At 41.9% G+C, this 13,507-nt stretch overlaps 1 pseudogene; it reads right to left on the bottom strand.

The window, feature by feature from the left end:
• Positions 1–2,536: 2,536 nt before the first annotated feature.
• On the bottom strand, positions 2,537–3,295 carry LOC100428472 (PRELI domain containing protein 3B pseudogene; annotated as a pseudogene).
• Between the last annotated feature and the right edge of the window lie 10,212 nt (positions 3,296–13,507).

Below are 13,507 nucleotides of genomic sequence, written 5' to 3'. Positions count from 1 at the left end.
AAAAGACAAAAAGGAAAAGAAAGAGTTGAGTGATTACCACTGCCCTGTTTCTCACTAACATCCCAAATTCTCTTTGAGAACATTCCTCTCTCTCAAGTTCTTCTCTGCTGAGAGAACAAGATTCCAGTCTCTGCTCCAGGACTAGCAATGTGAATTGGGGCAATAATAATTATTAACCAGGGTTTCTCAAAAGAGCTTTCCCTCCACAGGTTAATGAGTACCTTTTCTTTTTATCTCCTAAACCACCCTATCACAGATTGAGTTTAACTCTAGGTAATTTCATGTAAGGTGTTAGGATTTTTTTTTCTTTTTTTTCTTTTTTAGAAGGATTCTTGCTCTGTCGCCAGGCTGGAGTGCAATGGTGTGATCTCAGCTCACTGCAACCTTTGCCTCCGGGGTTCAAGCGATTCCCCTGCCTCAGCCTCCTGAGTATCTGGGACTACATGCGACTGCCATCACATCTGGCTAATTTTTTGTATTTCAGAAGAGATGGGGTTTCACCATGTTGGCCAGGATGGTCAATGTTAGGCAGCAATCTAGACCCAACATGGTGGTATCACCGGGCGTGGCAGGCCCTTTTTTACGACTCCCCGCCCTTCACTTCCTGCTAAGACTCTCAGCGCGAAAAAAGCCCGCGCCCTCCAAAGAACCCCTGCTCTGCGCAAGCTTCTGGACACGTCATTCCCCAGAAATCAAAACCTAACTCAGGAAAACCGAAGCCTACAAACCCCACCTACCTTGCCCTATAAAAGGCCCCCGATACCCGCCCGGAGCGCGACTTCCTTGGCCCTCCCCCTAGAGGACCGGTGAACCTCCCCGGCGAGCACAATAAAGGATAGCTTTGTTCTCATCTGCCTGGTGTCTTCTTGCTCGGCTCCCCATTTACATTACAGTCACGATCTCCTGACCTCCTGATCTGCTCACCTTGGCCTAGATATTAGGGTTTTATGTTAATCCCACTAATTCCATCCTGTGTTATAATTTGCTCTTAGAATTAATGTCACCACTCAGCTTCCTACTATCTGATTAAGACTGTCCAAATGGCAAGAAGAGTATAAAAGTGTAAACTGGTGTCTCCTGCTGTGAGACTGAATGAAACACTTTCTCCTCTGTGTTCAGGAGCCCTTGGATTACACAATTCCATATTGCTTTCAGATTGGCCAGCCCAGAGAGACCCTTAGTAGATAATCTAACCTGGGTGTTGCACACAGAAGCAGCCCTGAGGGAGCCAAAGTCAGGGCTGCTTCATAGCGCCTTTATCTCCTAGACCTTTAAAAGGGTTCAAGTTGAAATAACCTTCACATTATCTAAGACAACAATTAATTTCTCTTTACAATTAATTGGCATTCAAGGACGTTGTGGTTTGAATGTTTGTCCGTTCTGAAACTCATGTTGAAACTTAATCCCCAATGTAACAATATTGATGGGGCCTTTAAGATCTTGCCGGCTCTGTCCTTTTGATCTTGAGGGCTCTGTCCTTTTGATGTCTTAATCCATTTATGGATGAATGGTTAATTGGTTAATGGAATAATGGGCTATTAGAGGAGCAGGAGTGTGGTTTTATAAGAAGAGGAATCTAAGCAGAACAAATTTGTGTACATAAGAGATAGCTCTGCCTTGTTCTGTGGTTGGACAAAAGCCAGGTAGAGTTCCAATGTGTAAAAAGCTTTAAAAATCTACATTACATTGATTCAATGTCAATGCAAACTCTCAAGTACTTTTTAAAAAAAGTTAAAATTTTGCTTATACACTATTGGCGAGAGTATAAATTAGTTCAACTGTTGTGGAAAACAGTGTGGTGATTCCTCAAAGACTAAAACAAACAAAGAAACAAAAAAAAACCCCCAAAATACCATTTGATTCAGTAATCCCATTACTGAGTTTGTACCAAAGGAATATAAATTGTTATATCATAAAGATACATACATGTGTATGTTCATTGCATATAAACATTCATGTAATAGCAAAGACATGACATCAACCTAACTGATCGTTAATGGTAGACTGGATAAAGAAAATATGGTACATATACACCATGGAATACTATGCAGCCATAAAAAAGAACAAGATGATGCCTCTTGCAGGAACTTAGACAGAGCTGGAGGCCATTATCCTTAGGAAACTAATGCAGAAAAAGAAATGTTCTCATGTTCTCACTAATAAGCCAGAGTTGAATAATGAGAACACATGGACACAAAGAGGGGAACAACAGATACTGGAGCTGATTGAAGGGTGGATGGTGAAAGGAGGGAGAGCATCAGGAAAAATAACTACTGGGTACTAGGCCTTATTCCTGTGTGATACAATAACGTGTACAACAACCCCCCACGACACAAGTTTACTGAAATAACAAACTGCAAACCTGCAAGTGTACCCCAAACTTAAAATAAAAGTTAAAAAGAATTTCTTTCAAAAAAAAGGGTTAAATTTTTACATAAATACTGGAATCCTCAAAATTAGCCAATCATTTCAAACAACACTAATTTCAGATGATCCCTTTTATTTAGAAGCCATGCATCTGTTTTGATCTAAAGTCACTGTCTTATATCAGCCTACTTAAAAAAATTCTACTTAAAACATATTTATATTTTTAAAATAAATATATTGCAAGCTTGGAGAGACGTGGGGTACTTGTCTACACACGTTCATTATCAATTCTCTACAAAGGCTGCTGCAGCCACCACCAGAGTTCTTATGCTTCCTCTTGTGGAAGCCGTCCATACTTCTTTTTTTAACATGTAATTTATGTATGACCCATTCCAGTGTTTCTTGCCCTTTATTAGCATTTGAAGATATCATTCTTGCCATGAGTCCTTCAGGGTAACTGCTGAGACTGACTGCTTTCACAGTGATAATAGCTTCTTGAGTCAAAATAGTTTTTTTTTTTTTTTTTTCTGGGTACTGACAATGTGGTTTGCATATAACTCTCTCATCTACTGAAACCGTATTTGTAAGTGAAATACTAGTAGATTTAAGTTCCATTGTTTTCTCTTCTCTACAGGATTAACTACAGAATATTCTAGCACATACGTTCTGTTTTTTGCTGCACCAATAAAAGTCTTGCAGTTCTCACTCTTTGCGGAGAAGCCTGTGGCTGTGCAGCTCTCCAGAGGGATTTTATAAGTCTCTCCAACACATCAACCCGCACCATGCTCAGGTTCATAGGGTTTGGGTATTTGCGCATTGCAACTGTTGTAACAGTTTCCCACAAGTGGTCAAAGACGTGCTCTGAAGTCCAGATCTTGATGGTGCAGGCAGTCTGAGAGATGTGTGGGCAGCACAGGGAACAATTAGATTAAAAGGCTACACCTGCCCCACTCCACCCATTACAGCCCAAAATACTTTGCAGTGCACAGGCGCCATCGATTCCACGCTAAGGACTTCCCAACCCCAGCCTCCACCCCTTATTACAATGTAACGTTTAAAGCAGGGGTCCCCAACTTCCCAGGCAGCGGATCAGTTCGGGTCTAGCGGCCCTTTAGGGACCCTACAGCACAGCAGGAAGTGAGTGGCAGGCAAGCGAGCATCCGCCTCCTGTCAGATCAACCGAGACATTAGATTCTCATAGGAGCGCCAACCCTATTGTGAACTTGCGCCGTCCTGCTGAGAATCTGATGCTTCATGACCTGAGGTAGAACAGCTTCATCCTAAAACCATCCTTGTCTCCCCACCCGCCACCCATGGAAAAATTATTTTCCACACAACCAGTCCCTGGTGCCAAAAATGCTGGGGACCCCTGATTTAAAGAACACTGTTAATGCCTGTTCCCTGACTTCATATGGAGGGTCACGGTCAGTTCTGAAGCGACTCCAGCAAGTGATCCACCCAGCCGTCCCCTCCCACTTTGTTAGTATTCACAGCTCCTCAAAGGCCCCCTGGAATTTAGACTAAAGCATGATCATACCATTGCATGCCAGCCTGGGCGACCCAGGAAGACACCATCTCAAAAAAGAAAAAAAAAGCCCTGAGCTGGATCCCTGCCCCCTTTCTGTCTGCTTTAGGCCCATTTATACCAATCTATACCAATCTTTTTTCTTTTTTTTTTTTTTTTGAGAGACAGAGTCTCTCTCTGTCGCCCAGGCTGGAGCGCAGTGGCACAATCTCGGCTCACTGGAAGCTCCACCTCCCGGTTCACGCCATTCTCCTGCCTCAGCCTCTCGAGTAGCTGGGACTAGAGGCGCCTGCCACGAAGCCCGGGTAATTTTTTGTATTTTTAGTATAGATGGGGTTTCACCGTGTTAGCCAGGATGGTCTCGATCTCCGAACCTCGTGATCCTCCTGCCTCAGCCTCCCAAAATGCTGGGATTACAGGCTTGAGCCACTGCGCCCAGCCCATTTAAACCAATCTTGATTTACTAGCTCAAAATCAATTCCACAGGTGGAGGATAAGGGAAAGTCTTTAATCAAAGTGAGTGTACAGTTTCAATGGAGGAACCATAGCAATTTTGAGTAGATCTAAAAAGAACAGTTCCTAAGCATATTACATATTATTCATTCCATGAAGAGAGTTTTTCTAAATGAAAAATGTTTAGTACGTTCTGATCTCCACAGCAGAGACCTCAAGGCTCTTATGCGTGCAGGGCACAGTTCCAGTGCAAATGTCCTCAGGGACGGCAAGAGAGTCCCCACTGGGGTGCCTCGGACACCTTCCCAGGCAGCAGTTAAGCGCGGCGTGCTGCAGGTCTGCAGAAAGGCTGGGGTTCCTCTCCTTTCAGGGTTCCTTCTGATGGAATCGTGGAGTTTCAGCAGCTTCCGTGGGCGGCCTGGACTGCAGAGGGCGCCCTGGGCGTGTGTCCTTCCACCTCCGCAGGCGCTGGCATCTCCAGGCTGGTTCAGGACGCTTTGGACCCCACCGTCGGTAGCATCTGCGTCTTCTTGAGGCGACTGGAGCCTGTTTGTGGTTTCAGCCATTGACTCCTGGACATGGGAGTCTCGAGGGCGTTTTTGGCCCCTCTCATCTCTGGGAAGGGCTCTGTGTCCTGTGCAGGTGCAGTGCAGCAGCCAGCGCGCAGCAGAGCTCCCGCAGAGCTGATGACATTGGCAGGAGTGGCGGTTCAGCACAGGGAAGTTATCCAGTGCCCAGGCTCAGGCTTGCTCTTGGTTCAGGTGTCATAGCATGTGGGCCTCTGGACCTGCCTGCCTCCAAGACAGCTCTTCCATGATTGATGGATGGAACTCCATAGCTTCAGCTTCCCAAGGCTTGACCGCCCCAGGCACATAGCTAGTCTAGGAAAAGAGCAAATGGCTCAGTTCATCCCTGACTGTAGGTTTTTATAGCATTCTGTCTTGTACAAGAAGTCGGATACCAGAATCCAGTCATGTGGGGACTAACACTTATTTACCTTGCTAATTGCTTTGGGCGGTGATAGGATTATGGTGAAAATTTTATCATTCCAGAAGGCACTATTGAAACTCCTTGGGTTTTTATTGGATGAGGTGGTAAAAGCGTGGGGCAGGGGGTGAGAGAATGGGTCCAGTTATTGGCAGTTTTCCTATTTCAATAAGAAATTGTTAGTTTTCAGTATTTTAATATTTTACAATTTGGTGAGATGTTAGATGTACATCTCTTACAGATATCATGTATCAAATTAAGGGAATTCACTGTTTCTAATTTGCTGAGATGATTTTTGCATTAATAAGATACAGGGTTGAATTAAAACTTTTTTTGGTATCTACTGAGATTATTATATATTTTTTCTGCTGTTAACTTGGGGAATAACTTTGATTGATTTTCAAATGCCCAACCAATGATGAGTTCCTGACAAACACTATTAGATTATAACACACTTTTTAAAAAGCACTGGATTCAGAATACTAACATGTCGTTTACGATTTTGCTCTCTGATTGGGAGAGATATTGGCTGATCAAAAAAACTGAGGAGGGGCACTAGAGTGATGCATGAAATGGGCTTATTAATACCTAAACTTGTCAATATTTAAAAGGTCTTTCCTGTGGCTGTCCTACTCAGTCAAAGACTTTTCAGATACAGGAAACATGTCTCATTTGGAGCATTTCAAAAGGCAAGATTGGCCTAAGTCATTCTATTTTTGAAAGCACCCTGAAGCAAATTTTAACCCAGAGTGAATTGTTGAGGATTCCTCCTGCAGGGGAAGAACACTGAGGCACATGAGGTAAGCAGAGAGGCATATTTAATGGCCTGGCTTCCCAAGGAAACATTACTGAGGTAGACACCCATGTGAGATTGTTTTATTCAAGAATGCATTTTAAGAGTGAAATGGGCTTTGCAGACGCTGCTGCTGCCGGAAGTCCTGTACTATCAGCCATGGTCAACCCCATCATGTTCTTCGACATTGACATTGCTGTCAACGGCAAGCCCTTGGACTGCATCTCCTTTGAGCTGTTTGCAGACAACGTTCCAAAGACAGCAGAAAACTTTCGTGTTCTGAGCAGTGGAGAGAAATGATTTGGTTATAAGAGTTCTTGCTTTCACAAAATTATTCCAGGGTTTATGTGTCAGGGTGGTGACTTCACACACCATAATGGCACTGGTGGCAAGTCCATCTATGGGGAGAAATTTGATGATGAGAACTTCATCCTAAAGCATTCAGGTCCTGGCATCTTGTCCATGGCAAATGCTGGGCCCAACACAAATTGTTCCCAGTTTTTCATCTGCACTGCCAAGACGTGTGGTTGGATGGCAAGCATGAGGTCTCTGGCAAGGTGAAAGAAGGCATGAATATTGTGGAGGTTATGGAGCACTTTGGATACAGGAATGGCAAGACCAGCAAGAAGACTACCATTGCTGACTGTGGACAATTCTAGCAAGTTTGACTTATGTTTTATCTTAACAACCAGACCATTCCTTCTGTAGCTCAGGAGAGGGCCCCTCCAACCCATTTGCTTGCAGTATCCTATAGTCTTTGTGCTCTCGCTGCAGTTCCCTTTGGGTTCCATGTTTTCCTTGTTCCCTTCCATGCCTAGCTGAATTGCAGAGTTAAGTTTATGATTATGAAATAAAAACTAAATAACAAGCAAATAAAAAGAAGTGAAATGTCCAGTTGAACAACAGAAGACAAAACTAGTAAACTGAATAGAGGTGAAAAATTGAGTGACTTCTCCTTCCCAACCAGGCTCCCCCTAAAACCACCCTTTGGGTTTCCCTTCCATTCTCTTTTAATCCAAACACCACCACCCCGCTCTTACTTCCATAAATAAACATTCCTCTTCTCCATAGGCCTGGGTTTATTCTCTTCTCTAGTACTACTGTAAAAGTGAAACAGCAAAATAGCCAACAGCACTAACTCTACTTTTGTTTATGGGAAATTTACTCATTTTTGCATGCAGACTAAGATAATTTTAGAGTACTGAAATAAAATGGTGAAATGCTGTCTCTACTAAAAATACAAAATAGTTGGGCGTGGTGGTGTGCACCTGTAATCCCAGCTACTTGGGAGGCTGAGGCAGGAGAATCGCTTGAATCCAGGAGGTGGAGATTGCAGTGAGCCAAGATCACGCCACTGTACTTCAGCCTGGGTGACAAAGCAAGACTCTATCTCAAAACAAAAACAAAAACAAAAACAAACAACAACAACAACCACCACCACAACAAAACACATCCCACCATACCCACTGACTTCACTTTAAATGTATGGTCACCAGCTTCAAGTCCTCATCTTACCTTATTTGACCTCTCACCAGCGTTTGACCCAGTTGATTACTTTAACCTCCTTGATGTTTTCACTTGGTTGAAAATATGCATACCAGTTTTCTCCCACTTTTAAAATTTGCCCTTCTCTGCTGTTTCCTCCATATAGCTGAAAATAGAAACATATTAAATACGTGAAAATCCACAATGATACTACAAAATAACTCATTGTACACATGGAAAGTTTTTAGGACACACAAAAATTATTGGGAAACTGGTAAATAAAAGAAAACATTAAATATTTATGCTGATTTTCTTGCACAACTGTATTTCAGGATAAACAAATAGTTGATAAGAAAATGTCCTTCCTTTTATAAGACGTCTATCTAATACAGGAATAAGAAAATCGTAATATCACCATTTGTAATCCCTAATGAAGTAATGAATCTAGATAATGTCCTTCAATGGCTCCTGAAATCATCAGGTAAAAATCTGATGGGGAACTTTATAATAAATGGATTGGGTTGACACTTTTAAAACCACTAAGTGGAGACAACCAGACGATAAAATGATACAATGTGAGTTCTCCCGCTCAATCTAAAAAGTATTATTGCCAAAAAAGCTCAAACTTCAATTTGATGTAGCTTCAGTTGTAACTACCAGCCAAGAGAATTACATCCTGGGGATGTAATTAGTCAAACCCATAATGTCAAACTTACAACAGAATTTCTTTAACAAATACATTTTAAGGAAAAAGTGGGGGGGAGACTATTACAGATTTTTTAAAAAGAGAGAGAGAGAGACCAGGTGCATTGAATGTCCGTAATCCTAACACTTTGGGAGGCTGAGGCAGGGCAATTTTTTTGAGGCTAGGAGTTAGAGACCACCCTGGGCAACATAGCAAGTCCCTATTTCTATAAGAAATATAATTTTTAAAAATTAGCCAGGTGTGGTGGCATGCACCTGTAGTCTTAGCTACCCAGGGGACTGATGAAGGAGGTTGCTGGAACCCAGGAGTTCAAGGCTGCAGTGAACTATGATGGCACCACTACATTCCAGTTTGAGTGACAGAGCAAGACCCTGCCTAAACATATATCTATATCTATCTGTATACACATACATATGTACACATCTATAGTTACAGATATGTGTGTGTATATATATAGAGAGAGACTGTTTTAGGCAGATTCATTAGAAGGTAGAGGCTGAAGCTAGGATTAAGATGCCAGCATCTCATTTGGGTTGTGCACACTCAGGTCAGTTATTGGAAAGGAGGGAAGGAGGTGAGCGAAGGGAAGATGCTAAGCAGTGTGATGTGATGAGTGCCACTTTGCTGCCTCTGCCTTCACAAGCCAAGAAGTCAGCAGGTGGCTACTCGGAGCAGGGCTTCTCCAGCTGGATTGTAAGAAAAAGCCATACGTTGGACTGCCCACTGAAGAAAAAAAGAAGTCGCTTATTTGCTTGGTCTCTATTCTTCATTGGTCATATTTTACCCTCCGAGGAGCTAAGTCCTTCACTTCTGGATGGTCACATTCAGTCTCCGGACCTTTCTGGACATCAGCTCCCATACTTGGTGGGGAAATGTTCCACACAAGACCAAAAGTAGCATTAGACCAAGAGGGAGAAAGAAAAGTCATTGAAAAGATGTATAAGTTTGTGTCTCAAAACAGTTCACCCCCTTTCCCACGCAGATCCACTCATATACTACCTACATACCCAGCTCCCAAGAAACAATATGGGATTCCTTTTTATCCCTTGGGAACGAAAATGTTCTCACTCGTTTCCTGTGAGGAGAGGTTCAGGTCTAATTAATCATAGACTCTTCTTTAAGGCTGCTAATCATGATCTCCTAGAAGAGGAAGGCAAGACAGTAAAGCAAACCCATCATTCCCAACGAACCTCTATAGCTGGTCTCAAGGCAGTTAAATTGCTTCCTAATGGTTGCCACTAGGTGGAGCCATAGGACCAGGTGAGATTCCTTATCTTCTGCGTAAGGTGCTGGATGCATAGCCAGAGGAAAACATGGGTTATGAGATAATTTGTATAGTAAAGCCTCCAAAATATTTTCTTTTTTTTTTTTTGTTAAACTGTTATGTGTATGTGGGACAGGGGTAGGGGGTGCGGGAGGATGGGCTGACCATTTGTGATTCATCTTGAAACAGTTTTCTTAACCCTGGCATTTTAGTTTATCTAGTTCTCTTTGATTCTACAGGTCTCCAAATCCCCTAAAAATATGATAGTTTTAAATTTCCAGCTTTTCCCAATTCTTACAGTGAAACATTGGTTTACAGGATTTACTTCATTTTGCTTAGAAGAGTTCTCATATTAACTTCTCGGGCGCAGTGGCTCACACTTACAATACCAGCACCTTGGGAGGCTGAGGGGGACAGATTGCTTGAGGCCAGGAGTTCAAGACCAGCCTGTCGTCGTGGTGCACACCTGTAATCCCAGCTACTGGGGAGGCGAGCCAGAGGTTGCAGTGAGCCAGGATTGCACTAATGCCCACCAGCCTGGGCGACAGAGTAAGGTTCTGTCTCAAAAAAAAAAAAAAAAAAGGAGTTCTCATATTAACTTGTAACGTAGTCATATTTTCTCATTAAAACTATTATCCTAGACTGTATCATTCTTCAACTTTCCCATTTCTCCTGTATTTCATAACCATTATTATTACTATTATTTTTGCAGAGTTGTCTATATTTGCCCTCTTCTTTTTCCCTTTCCCAGTAACATTCCTACCCATTGCAGTCCGGCTTATGCCCCCACAATTTCTCAAAAGCTTCTCTTCTTCAAATCACCAACATCTCTTCCTAATCACTACATCTAATGCATACTTTCAATCATTATCTCACTTGACTTCTCAACAGCACTGAAATTACTGCACACTCTCTCCTTCCTGAAAGCTCTTCTTTCCTCTGCATCTGTGACATCATATTCTTATGCTTTTCTTTCTATCCCAATTGCTATTCCTTGTCATTTGCTAGTCTCAGTTTCTGGGTCAAGTTCTTATATTCCAGCATTATTCAGGATAATATCTTCAGTTCTTTTTATCCCTCACTGTTTGCAGGATAACATATCATTTTTTTCAGTAATTTTTTTTTGTTTGTTTTTACCCCATACATTTACTGCCATTTAATCTAAGACAGTACTATATAAAATAACTTTGGAGGTAGTAGAATTGTGGACTTACTGAGAATTGCAATATCGTAGGAGTCTTTCAAGGAGTTTCTGTTAGACTGCATCAAAGTAGTGTTTCAATCCACTGTTTATATACAGGTGGTGGCAGCTCAATATGTGCTCAGAAGTTGCATCAAATGTGCACATGTAGAAAAAAATGTCTTTTTACATGTGCTCAGAAGTTACAAACAAACAAAATCTCATCAAAGTTTGGATGTGAGGGTACATCTGGTTATAGATTACAGAGGCATAATCATTAATCCCATTGCACATTATCTTTTGTACAGAAAAAGGCAAGGACCAGAATCACTGAACTTATCTTTTCTAAAAAATGCACTGATTCAGGCAAGAGATGTGGGAACCCGTGCTTTCCCCTTTTTACCATTTTCAAGGCATTCTTTTGGAGGGCTGTGCTCAGTCATCGAGTCAGGGGCTCTGTGAAATTCTGCTGGCAAGGGATTATGTGAAATTCTGCTGGCAAGAAGAATGAGCAAACACAGCTTCTTGCATTTACTATTTTGTCTCACGGAAGCATTCTCTACTTGCACTGTACAATACAGTAGTCCTTTACCACCAGGATAGTGAGCACTTGAAATGTGATGCTGTGACTAGGAATTAAATTTTAAATTTTGTTTAATGTTGATAAATTCACATTTAAATAGCCACATACGGCTAGTGGCTACTGTATTACACAGCCACACAGCCCACATTTAGACCTGGAAGTATTCATTGCTTTATGGAAAGACATTATATTAGAAAAATCAGAAAAACTGCTTTGTGACATTTCATGTGGAAAATCAGGACGTTGAGGAAGTCATAACCAGAAGGAAGATCTGGGCTAGATATTACATAAGAGGCTGGAGTTCCTGCAGGGAGAGGCAGGAGCATGACGAGGAAGAGAGGTCATCAAGGCTGGGGTGAGACATCTGACTCAGCGTCAGGAGCCATGTCAGTGCCTCATAAAATCCAATCTCCATTCAGGTGAGCGCCACACCCTGTCTGTGCAAAAACACTATGATAACTGTCCTTTCTCTTGTGATCCTATTGACAGCAGCCAGCAACTCACCCGTGACTATCCAGCAGCAGGCACACCATTCTGTGCCCTCATATTTTGATCCGTAATAATCTGACTTACCTTCATGTGGACAACATGAAAGAGCATATGAAATGAATGCGAAAACTAAGCATCACTACTTAAAATATTTTTGCAAATTAAACATTTTAAACACAGATTTAATTTGTTTTTATTTATTGTCTGTGTTGCTCTGTTTTTTTTTTTTCCCCCTCTCTCTGGTATGTTGCTAATTTTCCTGTGTTATTTTCTTCACTTTGTTAAATCCTAGGATAAACTCAAATTGGAACATGCATGGGTCCTTTCTCACATGCCTTTTGCTACAGAGCTGTTCTGATACTGGTCACCTGACTGCCTCTTCTACTTCCTGTTATTATCTGAAAATGGTATTTAAAAGCTTGACTTTTAGCAACTATTCAGACAGGTTTAAAGAACAGTCACTAGCAATCCCCAGGTGACATTTCAGTAATGGCTTCCTATAGTCTGAAAATCAGAGAGAAGGTCAGTTTCTTTAAGGAGACTTGCTTAAAGAAATTCACTTCTTTCTGGGATATACTTTCCAAGCCGCCTTTACCTTTATCTTTCAGTCACCCATGCTCAATTCACTCATTCACTTAGCAATGAATTGAGTCGCCCATGCTCAATTCACTCATTCACTCAGCAAATTTTTGTTGAACTCATGCTAAGTGCTTGGCTTAGTTCTAGATGCTGGGCATATAGAATTTAACAATGAACAATTTCCTTGTTTTCATGTAGGAGAGAGGAGGAAGAACAATAAAGAAATACATGTGTAATATACTGTTAGGAAAAGTACAAAGAAATATAACAACATGTTAATAGGCTGGAGAGTAAGGAGATGGAGAGGGTGGTTATTTAAGACGAAGGTGTCATGGGAGATCTCTCTGGGAAGGTGACAATAGAGCAGACACTGGAAAGATGGGAGAGTGTGAGCCATATGAATGTCTAGGCAGAAGAGTGTTCTAGACAGAGTGACAATCCAGCACAGAATGAGCTTGATCTGCTGTAGGAAAAGGAAGAAGGTCAATTTTCTCAAACTGGCAGAAGTGAGCCAGAAAATAAAAAGAGCTGAAGCTGGAGAAATAGGCAAAAGCCAGTTATTTTAGACCTTATAGACATGGTAAGGAATTTGGGTTTCATTCACAGTATTATGGGAAGCCGGTTATGGTGGCTCACTCTTGTAATCACAAAATTTTGGGAGGTCAAGGCAGGAGGATTGCTTGGACCTAGGAGTTGGAGGACAGCCTGGGCAATGTAGTGAGACTGCCATCTCTACCAAAAATAAAAAATTAGCCTGGCTTGATGTTGCACACTTGTAGTCCCAGCTACTCAGGTTGCTGAGGCAGGAGGACTGCTTGAGCCAGGAGGTCGAGGCTGCAGTAAACTGCGATTATGCCACTATACTCTACCCTGTGTGACAGAGCAACACCTTATCTCAAAAAACAAAACAAAAACAACAACAAAAATCCAAAGTGTTATGGTAGGACATTGAGGCAGGGGTGAGGCATTATCTGATTTATGTTTTAGGCACATCATTCTAGTTGCTATGTGGAGACTTGACCACTTAAGAGTATAAAAGGAATCAGGGAGTCCAGGTGCAAGGCTACTGAGGGATTTAGGTGAACAACGATGGTTT

This window comes from Macaca mulatta, chromosome 6 (assembly GCF_049350105.2).
Source record: "Macaca mulatta isolate MMU2019108-1 chromosome 6, T2T-MMU8v2.0, whole genome shotgun sequence".
Taxonomy (NCBI): domain Eukaryota; kingdom Metazoa; phylum Chordata; class Mammalia; order Primates; family Cercopithecidae; genus Macaca; species Macaca mulatta.
Note: the sequence above shows the minus strand (reverse complement) of the source record. Positions and strands in the feature narration are given on the sequence as shown.